This window comes from Tupaia chinensis, unplaced genomic scaffold (assembly GCF_000334495.1).
Source record: "Tupaia chinensis unplaced genomic scaffold, TupChi_1.0 Scaffold000043_1, whole genome shotgun sequence".
Classification (NCBI taxonomy): domain Eukaryota; kingdom Metazoa; phylum Chordata; class Mammalia; order Scandentia; family Tupaiidae; genus Tupaia; species Tupaia belangeri.
The window spans coordinates 578,460-599,620 of record NW_006159499.1 but is presented as its reverse complement, the minus strand read 5'-3'; the positions used below and the strand labels follow the sequence as shown (position 1 = coordinate 599,620).

Genomic DNA, 21,161 nt, shown 5'->3' with positions numbered 1-21,161 from the left:
TTCATGCCACAATCCACCCCCGGTCTCAGCTAGGTCCGGATCACGGTTGGCAGGCTCAAGGACTGGATATAAACCCAGGACCTCTCCCATGTGGGTCCAGTGGTGTCACCAGTGCACTGCCATTTGGGCCCCTGTGCGGGAGTATGCAGTAAGAGGCACTCACAAGAGCATCTCTGTATGCTGTGCAACCTAGTTTAACAGAGGTACTTCCTTTTGCTGTCTATTGAACCTATCGTCTGAAGACCCCTTGTCATTTTTTTATTTCTTGGTCTAGAGACTGTATGTTTTTTTTTTTGGGGGGGGGCTGGGTTCTGGAGGTAGGTAAAAATGCCTCTGTCGCTTATCATCAGCAAGGCCTACATGATAAGCTGTGCAAATAACGTAGACTAGGGACATTCTCTCTCCTTATTAATGATAAATTCTGAAAGGTTACTAAATAAGTGTTGCTAGGCAATGGAAGCTGCCTGGGGGGTGGATGCTAAGTCAGGATTATGGATTTCTTCAGGGATGGGTTATCTTCATTCCAAGAGTTAGCTGGTACCTAAACAAAATGGATTCTGTGTCCCTGGCGCCTCGTTTGGGGTAAGGTAAGCAATCTCCCAGGACTGCCAGCTTCAGCAGTTATTACTGGGCATTCTAGTGCCTGCTTCATACAAGCATCCACTGCACAAGTCTCGTTATTGCCCAACTGCTATATACTTTCATGGTGAGGAGGAAGCACGTGACGGAGAAGCGACAGCTTGGTCTTCAGTCACTGAGGCAGAGAGAGAGGGAGGACTATCGAGCACCATAGTTTGCAGCTACCTATACCCTGAATTAACATTTACTGGGAGTGCATCTGCTTTTTTACATTCGGATGCAAGCCAAGCCTTGGGAAAAGGCACCCATTTGAGTTTACTTTAATAAATTCGATTCCCACATAGGAGAAAAATGGCCAGCCACTGATTTAAACAAACAATAAAATTGGAAAGTTTATTACATGTAGCTCTTTCTACTCCCATGTTGGGAGGGAAAAGCGGAAAAAGTAAGTACATTTTCACACGTAGATACAAGCCCGTAGTAATTCGGCCTTGTTCTACAGTCATGCACATCTCCGCCATACCCTAGAACAATATTCTACACAAATTCTTAGAAATGTGTTGTTTGGGAAAAATGGAAAATTTTCAAGCTTGCGCTAAGATTAGCTGGGCTAAACCCATCTGGGCTCCTGCTTCATGTAGTCTATGGAAAACTGCTCATGGGACAAAGTTTTGCATTTATGGTCCACAGGCACAAGGTGAGATTTGTGTACCTCTTGGGGAACCAGAAACTAGCCATTAAGTCTTAATGAACACCCAGATTCTCCACGTTCTTATACACGTTCCCTTTCGGTTCAAGCCCATGCCCACTGGGAGTGTGCATGGGAAGGAAATCCCACCGCAGTCTGCAACCTTTCAGTGCAATGAAAATATCCCAACACCTCTGAACTCCTTGGCCACTCCAGTGTGTTGACAAACTCCCATTCTAATCAGCCTGGACTTCGTAACGTGGAAGTTGGTTCTGACCAAATCAAGGGAGTGAGCTGGCTGGTAAGAGACCGACTGTGAAGATACACCAGGTAAATGCTATTTGAAAGGGGGCAGGAGTCAGATTCTTCAAGACAGAAGCAAAAGAAATGCTGTTAGATGAAGACAATAGGCCTGCAGGCTGGTGGAGGCTCGGGGGCAAAAGTGTCGCATGGCTTCCTGATGCCTCTTTGCAGCAGCTCCTGGACAGACGCATAAGAGGAGGAGGACAAGGCCCAGCCTTAAGGACAGGATCTATATGTATATATATATATATATTTTTTTTTTTTTTCTGAAATAGGCTGTAAAGAAAGGCAAGAACCAGAATAATGCCTTATGATGGGCAATTGTTAGAACAGGTTATCTGGAGAAAAGACATCTATTTTCTTTCGATCTATGGAGGCTACCTAAGCAAGGGAAAGAAGATACTTTTAATTCCCAAAGCTGGCAAGCTAGGGAGCAACCTGGGGACTTTGCACACTGAAACACGAGAAAGCAATGCTAACTTTTAGTATCGACGAACTCCACCTACACTTAATAGAATCTGAGGCCACACCAAAAGGAATTAAATAATTTTTAAAAGCCTATAAAAAGAAGAAATGGCTTATGACTCAATAACTACAAAACAGCAAGAAACGTATCAATCAGTACCCAGGTGTTACTTCTCTGGCTCTTGTTAATCATGTACTATTTTAATGAATAAAAATTCAGTTAACGTTTATGCCTGTCTAAACAAAGATCTCCAGTTTAATAGGAATTTCAGGGCTAATCTCATAGTACAATAGGTAAGTTCTGGGAGCTGGAACCCACATGGTCAACCATGTTTGAATCCTAGCCCCAGTGGCTTGACAAACATACAGGCTTGTGCGCAAGTATGTAAAAAATCCCAACAGGATGGGGAACCAGCAGTTAGCGTAATGGCTATGTCGCTGGACTCCCACGTAGTCGACCGCGGTTCGTGTCCCGGACCCGGTGGCTTAAAACTCATGCTGGGCGCGTGTGTGTGCGTGCCCAGGATCCCGAGAGGAGAATGGAGGAGAAGGGATTGCGGCGTGACCATCCCCCCCGAGGGGTGATTTCTCGCTTTCTGTCTCTATGTCTCTCTCTGTCTGTCTGGCGAGCGCACGCGCCCTACAGTGAAAATCTCTCCAAAAAAAAAAAAACATCCCAACAGGATGGAGATATGGAGGAGATTGGCTCTCCAGCAAGCACATATACCCTCTGGCATTTAAAAAAAAAAGATAAAACCAAACTCCATTAAAAAAAAAAGAAGAAGAAAAAGCATTTCAGAGGAGATGGGGTCATTCCCTTTCTCTCAGTTGACCACATTAAGGAAAGTCTTGTGCTTGGTTCTGAAAGGCCATGATGAGGGCATCATCATCAGAAGCAGCGAGTCCTAATTTGACCCCTCCACTTATCACGTTCTGAGCCCTGGCTATGAATCAGATCCACCTGTGGAGCTCTGGAAACCTGTGCGTGCCAGCACCTCTCCCACCTCAACCAGAAAACCTGAAAATGGAGCCTGGGCTCCGTAATTTTATTTTTTGAATGAATAAAAGAGGAAATAGCTTTTTCACACACTTCTAGTGGGAGTGTGAACTAGTTTAATTCTTCTGAAGCCTACACACTTTGATATAGCAATGTCACATCTAGGAATTAAAACTAGATCTGCCACACTGGAGTACAAAGAATGGTATCCAAGGATGAATACAGTCTCAGTGCCCAAAGGCATTGGTAAACTTTAGCATATCCAGACAATGGGATGCTACACACCTGGTAGATCAACTTGTGCAAACGTGGAAAGATCTCCAAAAGATATTTTAAAAAGCAAGCTGTATAACATTACGTACCATGTGTATCTCAGTGTGTATACTTAAATCTCCATATTCCCAGATACACAATATAGACACACCCACACACATATATATGTGTCTGAGTGTATGCATAGGCTGACAAAGACAAAAGAAATGTCTGGAAGAGTAAGCAAGGCACTGTCGACAGTTAAATCTTGGAAGGAGATGCGGGAACTCAAGCTACTCTCCCTCTATACGTTGTATTACTTTACAAGGATCACTTATTACTTTTGTAATAAAATATTTTAAAACTTCTTTTTCAACAACTTTCACTGGTGATGCTCATGATTTGCCAAGTTGAATCTATGTCTGGAAGAAACAGTCCCTGTGGATGTTAGGAACATGCGAGTCAGCTTATGAAGAAACCAACCATCCATGTGGCCGGAGTTTTCACACCATGCCATATCCATGATTCACCAGAAGGTGGTGCCCTGGAGGCAATCACTCAAGCCTTTGATCAAAACTTGTCACAACTAACTTTTCATGAATCTATGCCTTTTTTGCTACTCTAAGGAACAACTATTTTTTTTGTTTGTTTTTGGTCGGGGGAGAGGTTGGTTTTTGCTATAGGGTGTGTGTGTATGCTTGCCAGAAAGCCAGAGACAGAGGGACAGAAAGTGAGAAATCACCCCCCAGGGGAGATAGCCACACCGCAATCCCTTCTCCTCCGTTCTCCTCTTGGGATCTTGGGCACACACGTACATGTGCCCAGCATGAGTTTAAGCCACTGGGTCTGGGATTCGAACCACGGTTGACTACATGGGAGTCCAGCGACACTGCCATTACGCCAACTGCTGGTCCCAGAACAACTATTTTATTTATGCCTAAAGCATTCTATGCTACTGCTCCTACAAAGGGAAGTTTAAACACATGGATCCATTTGCATTTTTGTCATAGAAAGCCAGGGGTCACCCAATACATTTAAGTACAGCACTGGAGAAAGGTTTTCCTGAAAGGAGTCAGCAGTGCTTGCTCAGGCCTCCCCTCCTCTGCACTGTCTCCCTTTTAGTCTTGCTCTAGTTTACTCATCTCCTTATCTTATTCCAGGGTCAACTCCACAGAGGCAGGCAGCAGCCATGCGGGGCACCTGTCCTTTTGAACCTGTTTATACTTTTGGCTCAGAACAGGTGGTGGGTAAGTGCCATGAGTTTTTCTGTCCTCCCACTAACACTAATTTTTTTGGAAGTGGGTGTGTTGCCACAGCAACTGTCAAATCACATCCATTATGTTGCCTCTAACCTCCCAACATCCTCTTTGAACACACCACGTGGGAGACACGTGGTTTGGCAGCCCTGGAAGTACAGATTGGCTGGTCCCTCACCCTGCAGAAGTTTCCCTGAGCTAGAGAGGAGGAAGGTCTTTGTGCACTGACCACCGCATTTATCTTTTTATCCCTTTCCTCTCATTTTTTGTTTCAAATTCGTGTCTCCTAATGCTCTGATCTGAATAATCATTTCCTATAAATTACTAGTGCATATTTAATAAAATTCTTTTTATTTAAAAAAAAATTTTTTTTTTTGTATTTGTGATAGTGTATATGTGAATGAGAGTGAGAAAGGAGAGACCCCGAACAGGGTCTGGTCACGCTGCCAGCCCCTTTACCCTGCTCCTTCAGCTCCTCAGGATCTCAGGCATGCACATACATCTCCATCAATTTGGCCAGGGATCTGAACCAGCAGCCACGTGGCTTCCAACACTGATGTCCAACATGCTACAAACCGCACCAGAGGCTGGGCTAGAAATTCACTCTTCATTTCAGTCAAGAAAAGCTCAGTGGGTCACTTATAGCCCTCCTTCCCACTGATATAACTTTTGCTCATTTTTTTTTTCTTTTTTTTGGGAGAGGTTTTTTCTTTCTTTCTTTCTTTTTTTTTTTTTTGCCATAGGGAGCGTGCGCTCGCCAGACAGACAGAGAGAGACAGAGAGATAGAAAGCAAGAAATCACCCCCCAGGGGGGATGGTCACACCGCAATCCCTTCTCCTCCATTCTCCTCTCGGGATCTTGGGCACGCACACGTGCCCAGCGTGAGTTTAAGCCACCGGGTCCGGGACTCAAACCACGTTCGACTACATGGGAGTCCAGTGACATAGCCATTACGCTAACTGCTGGTCCCACTTTTGGTCATTCTTCAAAACACAACTGGAGGATCATCTGACCTTCTCTCCACATTCTATGCACAGCTCACCATTCTTATCTTCCTGGTTCTACCTTGTACATACCCATACACCAACTATTATACCCCATTCACAATGATTTATTCTCTCTGAAATCTGTAGGCCTCTCGATTTCAAAGGACGACATCGTCCTCTGAATTTCTAGCACCTCGCTTGGTGCCTAATAGGTGTCCCTCAGTAGATCTCGGGTAAGAAATGAATAAATGCACACCAACACGAACACCTGCATGCTTGTATTTTTTATTGTTATTAAATAGCAGGGAAAATAGCGTGACCACTGTGTATCTGATTTGAGAGCAAGACCTAAATAATATACATGCAAATGCTTTTTAAAAAGGGGAATGCAGAAGGTCCATTCCTTGAGACTTTGAAACCATCCTCCTTTTTGTTCTTGTTTTTCAGATTCAAGAAGCGCATCGAAAGGGAGGCTTCTCCATATGGAGAGACGCAAAGAAGCCCCAAAGAAGGAAGCCGTAACATTCCTTGAGTCCTCACAAGGCAGCCTGACATCTGGTCCACACTCGGGGAAAAGAGGCCACATCCTCACATGGAGATCTATTTTTGTATTCCGAGCTGCTGGTGCCGTGCTCGCTCGTACAACTTGCCTTACACACAGGAAGGGGAAGGAAACTAATATTTACCAATGCCGGCTACACGTCCTGTGCTGCTGCACATCCACACCTCTCAGAGGATATCTGTCCCACGTTGTGTATCGGCAACGAGCTCTCAGCCAGCAGGGCTCTGAAAAGCGCTCGGAGGTGAATGCTGAGAAAGCACCTCCAGCTCCCTCCACTCACCTAGCTGATGGCAAAATGCACAGCTGATGCCCGACGTACCCATGTCTTCACACGTGCTTTTTCCTAAGGACGCTAATGGGAAATCTACTGCGAAAGTCTGAGAGCTTCTGAACTAGATGTCTCTCTGTTGGTGTGGGGACAGATAAGCTCAGCACAGACATGGAGAAGGAATCCAGATTTTCTTTGACCTGCATGGGCTGTGCTGTGGGTTTGACAATGCCGGCCTCAGGCACGGAGCAGCACTCGGTGTTCTGAATCCCTTTCTAGGCTGTACCAAGAGCCTCCTGGATCACTGGATTTATCATTCGTGGTGCTTCTGTTTTAAGATATGGGATGGAACTGTAGCTCTGAGAGTCCCACAAATGCGTGGAATCCATTTTTAAATGAGATCCTTCATGATTCCAAAGTAAAGCCTATGTTTCGAAAATGAGCCTGTATCTTTTAAAATTAGATTCCATGGAACTTGGCTGAAGAGATGGATGGTTCTCTCCATTGCCCCCACACCTAGGTTCCCAGATATACCACTATGTTGTACCCTGATGGTTCCAGAAGTTCTACCACCTTCCACAAGGCAAAGTGCCTTCTCTTGAGGTACGGAGGAGGGTAGCAGCTCCATGCGTGGGTGCCGGTGGCAGACTGCGTGGCTTCCTGTTCCAGCCTTACGGTCTACTAACTGTGCTTCCTGCAGTTTTCTCACTTTCTCTGGACCTCAGTTTTCTCCTCTGTAAAAAGACGATAATAATAGTACTCCTACCTAGTACTAATAATAGTACCCAGGGATAGTTTTGAGGTTGTTTTTATACTTTTTTAGTCATTTATTTTTTACATTTAATCACTGTACATCTTTACAGAGTACAACATGGTTTTCCTCAGTATGAATACAGTATGTAGTCAGGTCAAAGACATTACCATATATATTATCATCAGCAGATTATTTTTCATTTTTGTATCTATTCAATGTTTTGTTCCCTGATCCTCTCCCTCAACCCCCATTAGCCTTCCTATACTGTCTCTAATAATCTATAGTTGCCCTCCCTATTATACCTTCCAATCTTTCAGTTTCTGCTAGAGTGCAGACATTCGGTGTATATTATGTGGAGACATACAATGCCTCTCTTTCATAGTCTAATTTGCTTTAAATTTGTTTAGCATTAAATCTTCCATCAATGCCTCTCTTTCATAGTCTAATTTGCTTTGTTTAGCATTAAATCTTCCATTTTTTGTCCACTTTTTATCCAATGCCAAGGTCTCATTGTTTTTTTATAGCTGAGTAGTATTCCACAATGTACATGTGCCCACATTTTTTCAATCCATTTGTCTGTTCTTGGACATCTGAATAGATTCCATGTCCTAGCAATTTTGAACAATGCTGCAATAAACATGGATATCCAAGTGTTTTTCTGACTGAGGGTTTTCCTATCCTTAGGGTAGATATCTAAGAATGTAATTACTGGATAGTATGGTAGTTCTATTTGTAAGTTTCTGAGGGACCTCCATATTGTTCTCCACAGTGGTTGTACTAATAATTTACATTCCCATCAACAGTGGAGAGTTACCATTCACCACAGCCTTGCCAGCACTTACCATTCTTTTTCTTTTTTAAAATCTTAGCCATTCCAACTAGGGTTCAGTGGTATCTCATTGTGGTTTTGATTTGCATTTTCCTTATGATAAGAGATGCTGAGAATGTTTTCATATGCCTTTTGGGCATTCCCACGTCTGCCTTGTAGAGTTGTCTGTTCAACTTACTTGCCAATCTTTTCATTGAACTGACTCTTTTTGCAGGTAAGCTTCTTGAGTTCTCCGTATATTCTGGTTATCAGTCCCTTATCTGAGGCTTAGTTTGCAAATACATTCTCCCATTTTGAGGGTTGTCTCTTCGGCCTAATTGTTTCTTTTGCAGTGCAGAAGCTTTTTTAACTTTTTTTTTTTTTTGGAGAGATTTTCGCTATAGGGCGTGTGCACTTGCCCGACAGAGAGAGAGAGAGAGACAGAAAGTGAGAAATCACCCCCCAGGGGGGATGGTCATGCCACAATCCCTTCTTCTCCCGGGATCTTGGGCACGCACGCACACGCGCCCGGCGTAAGTTTTAAGCCACTGGGTCCGGGACGTGAACCACAGTTGCCTATGTAGGAGTCCAGCAACATAGCCATTACGCTAACTGCTGGTTCCCCAGTGCAGAAGATTTTTAACCTGATGTAGTCCCACCTGTCTATGCTTTGGGATCTTATTTACGAAGTCTTGGGACCAGGAGTTGGCATAATGGCTATGTTGCGTGACTTCCAGTTCCAGACCCAGTGGCTTAAACTTATACTGGGCACCTGTGGGTGTGTGCCCAAGATCCTGAGAGAAGAATGGAGGAGAAGGGATTGCAGTGGGGCCATCTCCTCAAGGGGTGACTTCTTGCTTTCTGTCCCTCTGTCTGTCTCTGTCTTTCTGGCAAGTGCATGCAGCCTAGAGCAAAAACCTCTCAAATATATATATATATATTAGTCTTTGCCTACTCTGATGTCTCCAAGAATTTTCCCTGTGTTTTCTACCAGTAGTTTTGTAGTTTGAGGTTTTATGTTTAGATCCTTGATAGATTTTGAGTTGATTTTTGTTACAGGTGAGAGATAGGGGTCCAGTTTCATTTTTCTGCAGGTGGATATCTAGTTTTTCCAGCACCATTTGCTGAAGAGATTTTCTTTTCCCCACTGGGTTGTCTTGTGCCCTTTGTTGAAAATCAGTTGGCTGTCTGTTTGGAGATTTATTTCTGGATTCTCGATTCTGTTCCTTTGGTCTATCTGCCTGTCTTTGTGCTAAGATCATGCTGTTTTGAGTTTTAATAAGGTAACACATACAAACCACTTAGCCTAGTGCCCAGACTATAATAACCATTAAAGAAAGATGAACTATTATTATACAGGTTCTTTTCTACCCATCCATTTGAGGAAAGCTCTGAGAATATTCAGAAGAATACTGGTGCACAGTTGATGGTCCAGTTCTCAGGATTTCAATAGTAAGGACAGAAAAGCCCTGTGCTTTCTCTCAGAGCAACATGATGACCAGCTGTCACTTATTCCAGAAGCCACACATATGCGTCACTCCCTAGACATCCCTGGCAATGCCTCAGGTGAGTCTGGTGGCTGTACCAAAGCCTTCTGTTAATGTCATTTCTGTTTGCTTATCTGCAGTACTGAGGAAGGAAGAGCCAGCTCTTCTCAGGTGTTCAAGAGACATTCCTTCTGAGCTTCGCGCAGTGGCAGTATCGTAGCCAATGAGGTTTATCCGAGGCGCGATTATTGCTAAGAGACATTCCTTCTGTATTCCAAAGTGAAACACTCAGGAACTTGGTACCTCTGAGGTCCCTCTGACAAGGTGTAACCAAAGGGATGAAGATTTCTAATGATCTTGACTGGCCCTTTTTCCTCAGTAGGCTAACAAGCTTATTACTGATGCTGATGGATGCAAAGTACTAGGAAGAATTAAGCCCTGAGAAAACCATTATTTTTTTTAAGAGGTTTTTGCTATAGGGCGTGTGCACTCACCAGAGAGACAGAAAGTGAAAAATCACCCCCCAGGGGGGATGACCACGCTGCAATCCCTTCTCCTCCATTCTCCTTTCGGGATCTTGGGCATGCATGCACACGTGCCCGACATGAGTTTAAGCCACTGGGTCTGGGACTCGAACCATGGTCAGCTACATAGGAGTTCAGTGACGTAGCCACTACACTGACTGCTGGTCCTGAAAACCATTATTTTTTTAATCTTAAAAGACTAGGAATTGTTTTAGTTTGACCTTATAAATTGAACACATTTTTTAAAAATTAGAAGTTCCCCAATGGAACTAACACCATAGATTAGTAGTTAAAGGAACCAGATCCCACAATGTGGACTGAAGTCTGAATTCTAGCCCTGGAGGCTTAAAAATATGTTGGTCACGTATGTGTGCATTCACCTAAAACCCAACATGATGGAGAAATGGAGAAAAGACTGTGTTGTGATCATGCACCCATTGGGGTGTTTTCTCCTCCTCCTTTTCTGTCTCTGTCTCTTTCTGGTGAGTACATGCAACCTCTGGCAATTGGAAAAAAAAGTTCCTCATTTGATCTGTAATGTTTAGATTCGTGGACAAATATATAGGTAAATTTGCATATTAATTTATAAATATGTCAAATTGTTAATTCTAGGTGATAGGAATAAAGGCATTTACAACATATTTTGTTTTTCTGTATATTAAATCATTCTCAAAATAAGTTCTCCCCCCCCCCAAAAAAAAAGTTAAATAAAAAGGAACCAGCAGTTAGCATAATAATGGCTATGTCGCTGAAATCCCATGTAGTTGACTGCAGTTAGAGTCCCAGACCCAGTGGCTTAAACTTATACCGGGTGTGTGTGCGTGCGTGCCCAAGATCCTGAGAGGAGAATGGAGGAGAAGGGATTGTCGGGTGGCCATCCCCCATGGGGGGGTGCTTTCTGTCTCTCTGCCTTTCTGGTGAGCACATGTGCCCTATAGCAAAAACCTCACCCCTCCAAAAAAATTAAGTTCTCAAATGCCTCTATCAGAATAATTTTATGCACTATTCTATCTAGAGAACTTTGTTATCTCACCCTGGTAAGAGGGACATTATTTTTCCAACATATTAATAAACTAGGCACAGTAAGCTAGATAGCAGTAAATGGACAGGTCAAGCCACTCCAGATATTGCCACAGGTTCACACCAGAGTCCCTGATGTGGGTGCACAAGGTGTGGGGGGCTTAGAAGGAACTCTGTGCAGGGAGTATCAAAGGCATCACAAATCCAGTGATCAATTAATTGCAATCCTTGACCTGCTGCTGTTGGGGCAACAGACCAGAAGGGTAGCTGCAACTGCTTCTGATGTGGTCCTCCGAAGGCCCTTTCCACTTCTCTATGGCCATATGAGCTGTGACAACTGCTGGATGCCCTGAGGAAATGCACTATTCTGAAAACCAATCAAATCATATGCTCAGAGAAGCTCTGCCCTAGCATGCCACAGGGAGCAGCATGTGAGCACCAACACAAGTGGGTGTTTTGCTTTGTTTTAATCTACATCTCTCTTTTCTTTCTATGCAACATGGAACTTTTCTATTTACCCAGCACAATTCCAATTAAGAACCCCTTTAGGGGACCAGTAGATGGTGTAATGGTTACATTACTGGACTCCTATGTAACTGACCGCAGTTTGAGTCTCAGACCCAGTGGCTTAAAGCTCACGCTGGGTGTGTGTGTGTGCGGGCCCAAAGTTCTGAGAGGAGAATGGAGGAGAAGGGACTGCAGCATGGCCATCCCCCCTGGGGGGTAATTTCTTGCTTTCTGTTTCTTTGTCTCTCCAGTGAGCACACACACTCTATAGCAAAACTCTCTCTTTAAAAAAAAGAATCCATTGGGTAAGTTTTAAGAACTTTCATAGGTGACCTGGGAACAGGTGGGCTGGGCTGCTGACTTCCGATTTCTGTGATCAACCAGTGGAAAATAGCAAGGTGATGGGGCAAGCTTAAGGTTTACCTTAATTTGTAAATGTCTAAATTCTCTGGTCTGAAAACACTCTTCATCTTGACTGTTAAATAACCAATCAGAAAACAGTAAGCAGCTCACCAAAGCATTATGAGGAGCCTGACTTCTTCCTCCATACATCCGCAGGGGTGGGTCTGCATATCACCTCCACTGGGGAGTATTCAGGGCACTGCAAGTCAGAGATCGATCCGTTCCAGCTCGTGACCTGCTGCTCTGGGGCAGTGAACAGGAAGGGCAGCTTCCCACCTGCTGCACATACCTCAGCAGTGAGCTATAACTGCAGGGGAGCGGGCTGAGACTACAGGTGCCTCCTAGCTACACTGTTCTGAAGGGGCTCTAGAATGAGGAACTGAAGCCTATGGGTGAGGTCTCTCTGGCTCCAATCTATGTGGGCTACACAACAGGTTCTCCCCTTTATCATCTTGGGCTGCTTCCATCCCCACCCCAGCCCTGAAGACCATTACCTTTACAAAGACTCAACAGAAAAAAATTCTCCCAGCACAAGTGCTCATTTAAAACCACTCTGGGGCCAGCAGGTGGCATGATGGTTAAGGCACTGGATCCCACTGGCCAACAAGGAAGTCTGAGTCCAGGATCTGCTGGTTTGAAAATCACACCAGGCATATAAGCCTGCATCCCCAAAATCTCATCAAGAGAATGGAGAAGGGATTGTAGCATGGCCATCCCCTGGGGTATGATTTCTTACTTTCCCTTTCTGTCTCTCCTCCCTGGCAAGTATTCCCCTGGGGTAGCAAAAAAAAAAAAAAAAAAAAAAGGGAAAAAAAAAGGGAAAAAGAAAACCACTCCTGATGAACATCATATCTTTGTTCTTTCTTTCACTGGACAAATGCTGAGTACCAGCTCTGGTGCAAAGCTGGTGCTTTGGTACTGCAGATAAAAGTCTAGTCTTCACCTCTGAGAGATTTCCAAGTCTGCTGTAATGAGTCAACGGAGGCGTTTCACAAACTCTGCAGAATGCCTGGGGAGTCAGGAAAATGGGGTGCCACAAATCTTTACCTGTTTTATATAATGTGAGAAAATCATGCACTATCTAAGTATTTATACTGGTAGGAGGACAGGTTAAATTTAGGTCAAATTCTATCACTAATTTTCAAAGTAGTCCAGACACAGTCCATCCTGAATAACTGTCCTGCTGGTATATGTACTAAGAAAATAAACGGTATGTTGTTTCAGTTAATTATAAAATGCCATTACATTCCCTGACCATGTCCCAGGTGAAGGTAGGGGTAGAAGGTGTTGTTTTGCTGGGTGGCAAATGGCAGCGAGCCAAGGCTTACATATTTACTATGGCTAATAGATCAAGCAGATAATCCATACACGAGTAAGGGATAACTGACACTCCATGTTGACTGCAGGTGACTCTCAATCTTCTATGGGGGACATCAAAAAGTCTGTTGAAAAATAGATTTAAAGTATGAATTTACTGTGATGCAAAACATTTTGGAAAGCCACACTTTTTTTTTTTTTTCATATTGCGTGCCATCCATGAACTTTTTGAAGATACTCTCATATCAAGGCTTTTGTCAATCTAAAAAGAAAATGTGATTTTTAAGAAATACTGTTCTTAGGCCAGCTGGTAGTGTGGAGGTTGAGGTGGCTGGATCCCATAGGGTCAAATACATGGTTCAAGTTCCAGATCCGGTGGCTTGAAAACCATGCCAGGCATATGCATGTGTGCCCCAAAATCCCGAGAGGAGACTGTGGAAGAGGGGACTGCAGTATAGCCATTCCTCGCAAGGAGATGATTTCTCACTTCCCTCTCTCTGTCTCTGCCCAGCAAGTACACATGCCCTATAACTAAAACAAAAGAAAGAAGGAAAAAATACATATCTCATTCTCATTTTATAAGGGGATGGAGAATAAGCTCCAGATAAACTTCCGAACTTCAACTATTTCTCGACATTTTTGGAAGACCTCTTTGAAAGTGCAGGTTCACCTCCCAATAACCTCATCTAACCTCACCTGGAATGACTAAGTGACTGCAACAGTAATACTGTGAAGCAGCACTGCCCCCCACTCCCCACTGAGCTCATGCATCTACCAGCCATGTGAGAACTTGGCATCATTTTTAAAGCTAATTACCAGCAGGTTTCTGAGACAGGTGGAATGGGTTTCTGTCACCTCTCTTCTGCAGAGTAAGCACAAGCTTCACTGGCTGACCACGGGAGCCTGCATCCTAGTCCCTGAGATTCTGGGCATCCTCTACAACAAGGGAGGCCTCCCAGCAGCAGCCTGGCATATGCATCTGGCTAGAGAAGTTGCTTGAAGTCTTGATGGCTTACTGCTTGGCTGGAAGTACTGACAGCAAGAGTAACATTCCAAAGCATTAAAACATAGAATCAGAATAAAGTTTGGCACTTGGGAAATCCTTATGGAATTTATGGGTTGATATGACAGGGAAAGTTTTTCAAGCATTTGTTACAAGAGAGGATTATTTCATTGACAAATGATGTCAGTATTTTTCCAAAAATCTTTGTTTTCCAACTATTCTGATCTTTCCTAAGGAGGGCATAAAATTCCAAAACCAACTTTATTTTTTCTTTTATTTATTTTTACTTTTTTTGGAGAGGTTTTTGCTATAGGGCGCATGCACTCACCAGAAAGACAGAGGGAGAGACATAGAGACAGAAAGCGAGAAATCACCCCCCAGGGGGGATGGTTACGCCACAATCCCTTCTCCTCCATTCTCTTCTCGGGATCTTGGGCACGCACGCACACGCGCCTGGCGTGAGTTTTAAGCCACCGGGTCCGGGACATGAACCGCGGTCGACTACGTGGGAGTCCAGCAACATAGCCATTATGCTAACTGCTGGTTCCCAAATCAACTTTATTTTCAAACTTAAGCCAGGCTTCAGAACACAGTACGTTATACAACCTCTCTCTCCCAGCCCCTCTTTTTGACATTAGATCTGTTTTCACTGAAGACGAAACAGACAGCTCGGTACCTGAGAAAAGTGAGATGAAGACGGGAGATGGGGTAGAGAAGGGAGGTACTACAGAATAGTAAAAGTATAGGGGGAGTAAAAAGGAAATAAAAATAGACTAGTAAGGGAAAACCAAATGGAAGAAGTCCACTTGTTTATTTTAACAGTGTTTGCCATTCCAAGAGGCTTGCTGACGTTCTTTCCCTCAATGGTTGGCCTAGGACCAACCTTTGAAAAGTCTTAGATCTTTGGAAAGAAAGATTTGGACAACAAAGTTGTTTTATCTGGGAGGGTAACTCGTTTACTCAAGAGTTCCAGGACTTTGATTTTGATGTTATTACCTTGGACTAAGTTTCTCTGTCCCAGGCGGTCAGAGAACCATGTTGACTGATTTTGCAAGGGAAAAGGGCAGCTCTGGGAGGGGAGGGGCTGCCACTTTGAGCTGAATCACCTTAGTACCTGGGACCTTGAAAGAGATGATGATGGTGGCGGTGGGGGGATTAAAACATTTTCTAAAGGTCCTATCTCCCGACACTCACAAGAGGGAAACAACACTTCTCTAAGTTACTCCCCAAATAGACACCGCTGTGGATGTTCTGCCAAGGAGTGATGCGAAAGTGTGTTCCGAAGTGAAATGTAAGCTTGGCCTGGTGCCCAGCTCTCTGCTGTATTTTGCACAGAGAGCTGCAGGCTGGCGGACCTAAGGAACACATTTCTCTCCACGTGACTGCCAGAGCCAGGCAGCCCAAGCAGACTTCTTTGTGTTAATAAAATGTGATCTCTAGACTGTACACACCAGCAGCCCTGGGAAAACGTGAGCCAGAAAGAAGGACCCAAGAAAACTCATGGCCCTGGCTGAAAAGGGATGGCAGCTGCTGGCACTCTATTGTACCAGGGCAGGACATTACAGTCCTGGCAAATGCAAAATGAGAACACAGAGATGAAAAGACATGTCAGGTGCTCCGGTGAATGCTGCATGAAAAATGAAAATGAACCATAGAATCCTATGAAACACAATTACATGCAAATGATCACCCTTTCTTGATGGGCCATAGACCAAAGTCCTCTGTGTAGATTTTCTCCAGATTTGGAGTATATCCAAGGTATCCAAAAACTGAGATCATCCCAGACTTGGCAAAAGCTTGGCTCCTAAATTAAATAGGGTATATACAGGTCTAGTGTAAGGTATGGCAAACACACAGATTTCTACTCTCACCTTGCAGAGACCCAGACAAGTGGAGACATCTTTCTACCAGCCTAGCAGCCTTGGGGAGTCAATCACAAGCAACCCAATCACCTCACTGTGGGAAGGCCTGGATCCTGGGGGGCTTGCTTCTATGGCAGTCCCTGCTTTGCCTGTCACCATGGCTTTGACCTCTGCTGACCTCAAGAGGGGTGCAATGCTCATTGTCTAAAGCCTGTCAGCCTCTATCTTTGTGGAGAGGAGGTTCACAGGCTGAGGAGGAAAAGGGAGATTAGTGGCCACTGCTCACTGGGCCTCTTTTCAACATATTGCATTACTTAATCTCTAGGACTTTCCAATTCACTGTGCCCTGTGGCCAACTTGAACTTCTTAGTTTGGAGACTGTCTGAGGGCTGGGGCTGGAAGTGGGAAGGGCAACACACCAGGGCCTCAGGGAGCCCTAGTCCACTCAGTACTGTGCTCCAGAATGCCTAACTTACAGAGCTGGTGGGAGCAGGGGGTACTGGGGTAGGTGCCCCTTGGTTCTCCTCTCCACCAATAGGGCAGTAGCCTAGCCCCCAGGCTCCCCAGCCATGGGGTGGGCAATCAGCCATAACCAGCTCATTAGGAAGCAGCTGAGTTGATGAGCACCTCCCAGACCCAGGTGAGCCTTCACCTTGGTTAATCTGCAAACCGGTTAATCAGCCTCAGGATAACTGAAAGTTCATCTCAGGCAGAGCTCAAGTGCAGTCACTGGAAGCAATAGGAAAAGGCAGTAGCAGAGGAAGTCAGATCCACTCTCAGTGCATTCATTCGTAGATTCTCCACAAAGAAGGTTTAGCCTCCAGCTCACTTCACCCCACTGCCCTGCACTCCTGGATCCACCCCTCGTTACCTGGATCCCAGGGAGCACAAAATGAGCGCTCAAGAAATTATAACTAGGGAACCAGCAGTTAGCGTAATGGCTATGTCGCTGGACTCCCACGTAGTCGACCGCGGTTTGTGTCCCGGACCAGGTGGCTTAAAACTCATGCCGGGCGCGTGTACGTGCGTGCCCAAGATCCCGAGAGGAGAATGGAGGAGAAGGGATTGCGGTGTGGCCATCCTCCCGGGGTGGGGGTGATTTCTCACTTTCTGTCTCTCTGTATCTCTCTGTCTGGCGAGTGCACGCGCCCTATAGCGAAAACCTCTCAAAAAAAAAAAAAAAAAAAAAAAAATAAAAATATTATTCCCGGGGTGGGGGTGATTTCTCACTTTCTGTCTCTCTGTATCTCTCTGTCTGGCGAGTGCACGCGCCCTATAGCGAAAACCTCTCAAAAAAAAAAAAAAAAGAAATTATAACTATTATTATTCCACTGGTAAGTTTATGGATTTAGTTAAGAGTCTGGGAAGGGCTCAGAGACATTTGGCTGGCTATGAGAAACATATTGGGGGAGCTGCAAAAAAGCTCTACACTCCCCCTCAACCGTTCTTTACAGAAAGAAAAATCTGAAGAGTTCAAACATCACTGGGACAGCAGATCAACAGCATAGAAACATAAAGCACATTCCAAAGCTGAAGACAAATAAACTTGAGATAATCTGTTCCATTAGCATGGAACACCAAGAATCGCCCTTCCTCTGAAGTAAATTGGCAACTTCTCCTAGGCCTCCCTAAAGAAGGAGCAGTGTGTCTATTTCAGATGTCCACAATGGCCGTGCATGGAGTACATGGCCAAGGGCCCACTAGGGCCCCGTTTCCAGAGAATCTGCAGCCGTGACCTTTGGCTGCAGCTGACCAGGGCCTGCTGTCTCTTCCAGAGCACCAGGCACCACGCCTGTGCTTCACTGGAGAACCACGGAATTACATGTTGGAATTACAGCTTCCCTCCACCTTGCAATTCCTGTCTTGTGACCACGGAGCAGTATCAATAGACTTCCTTTCTTCCATTCTTTCTGTTAAGCTGACCAGAATAAGCCTCCCTCAGAGAGTAAAACAGTACGTGCCGAAGGCTTGGAAAAACACTTTTCCAGGACACCAGAAACACTGGTCCAGGATCTGTTGCCCAGTAGAGGGACAAGTACTAAAGGATCTTCTCAACCTGCTCTAGCAGGACAGCAAACACCTGGCACAAGCGTTGCCCCACCCAAGCCCATGGCAGACATCACCAATTAATCACAGAACTCTTTCCAGTGAACCCAAACCAAGACTCAGAACTTTTCAAAATGGCATTCCAAGAACCTACCAACCCACTGAGGCCAGCTTGGAGACAAAACTTACTGCCATAGGCAGGCCATACAAACCTGAACGCAAACACACACAGGAGCAGCCCAAATCCCAGCTGTCTATTGCCCTTCAAGAAGCTGCCATCAGAAGAGCTAGTATGGGCCTTGAGGGTTTTCCTTCTGTGGTTTTCCTTTTCTTAAAAAACAATATTTTGTCTGGCTAATAAACTCCTGCTAAGAAATCCAACCCTTAGAGCAATGATTTCAGCCAGATAACTTATTTTCAGGGTTGTTCTGGAATGCTCAACACCAGAGAGAAGCCAGTGGTTCCTATTCAGAATGAAGACCACTTTTAAGGAAGTCACTAGCATTTAATGTTGTTGCAGTTTTTTCAAAAGGTGTCAAATGTCTTTGGCTTTTTAGATTTAGATTTTAAACTCCATCATGCTTGATGAGTGGCAGAATGTCAGCTCCTTAATTTGTCTTCTTGATTTGGGAGTAGCACCATTATCCCAAGAGACTTTAAATTTTCAGAACCAAAATGTGCTTGTTAGTCTTCCAGCTCACAGTAAAATTCAAATACAGAATCAGATGATTTACAACAGCACCTTCATTTCCCCCAAGGTCTTGAGAGAATTGCTGGCTTGTCCAGAAATGGACACACAACCTAATCCTAGCAAAGCAACTCTAGAACTCAAGTTGGCTGATTCCAAGGATCAGGGCCCTTTGTGAGTGACCTATCTTTGAAATTGTTGCTACATGTCTTTCCTCTTGCTAAAATCCAACAGAATGAATAATGCTAACCCAATTTGAATTTTTTTTTGAGAGGTTTTTGCTATAGGGCGTGTGCGCTCACCAGACAGACAGAGACAGAGAGATAGAATGCGAGAAATCACCCCCCGGGGGGATGGGTCCTCCAGTCTCCTCTTGGGATCTTGGGCATACACGCACACACGCCCGGCATGAGTTTAAGCCACCGGGTCCAAGACTTGAACCGTGGTCGACTATGTGGAAGTCCAGCGACATAGCCATTACACTAACTGCTGGTCCCCCAATTTGAACTTTGATTTGAATTTTGTTTGGTTAAGTTATGACCAACTTGACAATAAGTTATTCTCAAGAATATGGAATATCCCCATTTCACAGATAAAGAAGTAAGACCCAGAGAGGTTGATAACTGCAGTTTATGCTTCTAATAAATAACATAGCTGGGACATTGCATTAGTCCTTTTGTGTACCCAAAGAAGAACTGGGGGCTCGCAAAGACCCAGCCTAGCAACTCAGAAACCTGGAAGCAAGATGCCAAATATATGACCTACGAGTGCATTTTAGAAAGTGGTCTTTAAACACCAGGTTCTAATTCTGAATTAAGACCTACTGAATGGTAACTCCGAGTAGGTACACTCCCAGGTCTTTTTGTATTAATAGCCAGTTTAATGTAATTTAACTCTCATGACAATCCTTGGGCATATAAAAACCACTATGTTCTGAATGAGTAAGTGTGGGGGTGCTCATAATTTAAATGCACTGCCCAAAGTTTCATGGCCTCTCAGAGGACCTATGATGTCAAACCCAGTTTAGATTGGTGACTACAGGGTCTAACAATGATGAGTGCTGCAATTAGGACTGTGTATCTCTCAATCTCTTTATCAAAGCTTGTTATTTCTGTTTTGAAAATGATTTCATCCTGATTTCCATGGTTTTTGGCCACTGAGATACGCCCAAATTTATTTTTAATCTGCCTGTAGTCAGAATTGAAGGGCTGATGGAGAAGAAAAGAAAACATACCTTGGCAATATATCCCCAGCAGTCAATCTTCTTCAGAACGAACTAAATTCTGGGAACCCATTTCTAATATGAGTTGATCTCCTACAATCTCTTACATTCAATGGGTATCACCGTTCTGGGTTTAACACATAATGGGTATTGCTAAGGTGTTATATGATTTAACGCCTTAGCAGATTTAAACTTGGGACCATTGTACCCACTCTTTTATAAAATGGGGGTTTCTTGGAGATATTTGATGGGATATAAAAATATGCTGAAAGAACTTCAACTGGAATTAAATGTACCTCTCAAGAGGGAAATCTTGCCTGGTTCAATGCTGATGTGCTCTGTAATCTTGTAAGACTGCCTTGCCTTTAAAAGCTTTATCCTGCCACACCTATGTGTACAGTACAACACATAGTAGATCAAGACCCATGCCAAGAACCCCACACCTTTAATCTGGTTGAAAAGTAAAGTCATATCAGGTTAATCCCAATTCTTACATCAATCAACCTCCAGTTGTCCCTTTTGTGTGAAGATTACTTTTACTCATTTCTTCCAAATAACGTACTTTTTTCCTTCCAATTTCCTTATGCTTCCATTCCATTTCAACAAAAGAGTCCTTTTCTCTTCCTATTGGGAGACTTCCCTAACTTTTCTACCTGCCAAGGAGATTGAAGGAGAAAGTATTTGAGATACTCATGCCAGAAGGAGCAGAAGGCCCTGACCACTGGAAACCTACCCTCTTGCCTCTTCCCACTCAGTAGCTCACCACCAATAATTAGGGAATAGCCAGTTCCCCTACTTCATGACCCAGAGGTATTACCAAAAATGAAAAAGAAGAAATTCACATCACTAATCTTACAGCCTGTTGGGAAGCCTTGAGAGCGCTCAAGGGACTGCATACAAGTGGCCTGCCACCTTCACCCATTTGAGTTCTTTAGACATGGTGTCAGTTGATGGTTAGGACATGAAGATAAAAGGTGCAGGCCTTGCCTGTGCAGCATGTGAAGGTACCTCAAAAAGTTCATGGAAAATGTATGTAAAGTATGAGTTCATTTGGGTGCAAAGAAAAAAAAATGGAAATACACACACACACACACACACACACACACACACACACATATATATATATATATATATATATATATAGAGAGAGAGAGAGAGAGAGAG

At 44.1% G+C, this 21,161-nt stretch overlaps 1 protein-coding gene and 1 non-coding gene across 2 annotated transcripts in view; one reads left to right on the top strand and one right to left on the bottom strand.

Moving 5' to 3' along the window:
* HLF (HLF transcription factor, PAR bZIP family member) overlaps nt 1-21,161 on the bottom strand; it is a 55,498-nt gene that overhangs the window by 22,403 nt on the left and 11,934 nt on the right.
* On the top strand, nt 9,601-9,744 carry LOC114008423 (U4 spliceosomal RNA). Its single transcript, XR_003549956.1, has one exon. It is a non-coding gene; the product is annotated as a U4 spliceosomal RNA (small nuclear RNA).